We start from the raw sequence: 2,154 nt of genomic DNA on the forward strand, positions 1-2,154 counted from the left end.
CTGGGATGTAGCAAACACTGAAAGCCAGAACCTGCTGGGGTAAACGTCTCTGACCCCCGAAGAAAAGAGGAATGGAAACCATCTCAGGCCTCTCTGGTACTGGAAGAAACATTTCTGGGTCAAGAATTTCCAACCCATAAATTCCGCACGTTTCAAATTCAAAGGAGGCCTGTGCAGGACTGGGGTTTGCATAACCTTTCACATCACAGAACTTCCTGCTTGGTGGCCTCCTGACAAGCTTGTCATCTGGGCCAGGGTTCATAGGGACGGTCTGATGCACTGAGGTATATAACAGGTCTGAAGTCAGACTGAAGCTTGGTGCCTGGAATTTGCTTGATCAAAAAGGGAAATTTTTTTTTTTTTTAAGATTTTATTTATTTATTCGACAGAGAGAGAGAGCAAGAGACAGAACACAAGCAGGGGGAGCGGGAGAGGGAGAAGCAGGCTTCCCGCCGAGCAGCAAGCCCAATGCGGGGCTCGATCCCAGGACCCTGGGATCATGACCTGAGCCGAAGGCAGACGCTTAACGACTGAGCCACCCAGGCGCCCCAAAAAGGAAAAAATTTTTAAAAATATATATATTTTGGGGCAAAAATGTTTTTGGACTGCGCACCCGGGGCGCTGGGCTGCAGCAGGAGGGGATCGGTGTCAGGGGCCCCCTGTCTCCTGTTTCCCTCCGCGCCCACCAGCCTGGGTGTCTCCCAGGTCAATGTGCCACAGTGACTTCCTTCTCCTACACTTTCCCTTCTTCAGAATTGGCCAAACAAAAGTCAGCATCTTTGAAGTGGAGACTTGTTTATAAATCCAAGACTTTTTTTTCCCAGAATGTTTTGGGGCCTTAGCAGATTGTTATTTTAACTCTTTTCCCCAGATGTTCTCGCCATATTTGGGCAAGACAAGAGACCAGAGGACTTTTTTATGTTTTTTTCATGAGAAACTGCAGTGTCTGGGAGAAGACAAACATGCCTGGGGTCTTCTCCCTCTTGTGGGTGATTCTGGGCTGAGCCTTTGTGATCAGCTCGGCCAGTCCCTGTTCAAGTCCAGGTTCACAAACAATCACTGGACGAGAAATGTCAGCCCATAAAAATTCTTGGAGGAACCCCCACTGCTTTGCCCAAGAGATCCCTATCTCTGGGGCAGAGACTTTCTGTTACTTTCTGTCCCCCGGCGATAAGGATCTGACCATCCACTCAGCATGTCAGGGCTCCGGCGATTGGACCCCTCCCATGTCACAGAGGGGAAACTGAGGCTCAGAGAGAAGAGCAGCATGTTTGGTTTTTAAAAACATTTTTACTTGGGCAAAATTCAAACTATAGACACATTTCAAGAACAATACAATGAATATCCATATATTTGGGAGGGGACAGGGGGAGAAGCAGACTCCCCGCTGAGCAGGGAGCCTGACATGGGGCTCCATCCCAGGACCCCAAGATCATGACCTGAGCCAAAACCAAGAGTCGGCCATTCAACCGGCTGAGCCACTCAGGCACCCCATAGGTTGTTTTTATTAAGAATTAATCCGGGGTCGCAAGGGGCAGTGAGTTGTCATGTCTCCTTCAATCTACAACAGTTCTCAGCCTTTTGTACTTGCTTCTGCTTTTGCTGATATGAACATTTTCAAAGCATCCAGGCCAGTTGGCTTGCAGGAAATCCCTCAATTTGGATTTGTCCGATTGTTTCCTCTTGTTTGGATTCAGGTTAGAGTTTTTGGATGGGAGCGCTACAGAGATGGTCCTGAGCCCTTCTCAGAGGCATGACCCAGGAAGCACATGAGGTCAACCCACCCCATTCTTGGTAATGTGAGGTTCAATTACTTCACTAAATTGACATCCCCAGATTCCTGCACCTCTTGTTCCTTAAAAATCGTTCATCTATGGTTTTCACATTGATTGAGAGGATTCTTTCCTGAAACCCGTTATTACCAGGATGTTTGCAGAATGATGATTTTTGTTTTGTCATTCCTTGTACGTTTATTAGTTGGTGTTCTTCTTTGAAGAAAAATGTTCTCTTTTACAACTTCTTTTTTTTAAATTTTTTATTGTTATGTTAATCACCATACATTACATCATTAGTTTTTGATGTAGTGTTCCATGATTCATTGTTTGTGCATAACACCCAGTGCTCCATGCAGAACATGCCCTCTTTAATACCCAT

Source organism: Leptonychotes weddellii, chromosome 5 (assembly GCF_054177405.1).
Source record: "Leptonychotes weddellii isolate Sample4059 chromosome 5, ASM5417740v2, whole genome shotgun sequence".
Taxonomy (NCBI): domain Eukaryota; kingdom Metazoa; phylum Chordata; class Mammalia; order Carnivora; family Phocidae; genus Leptonychotes; species Leptonychotes weddellii.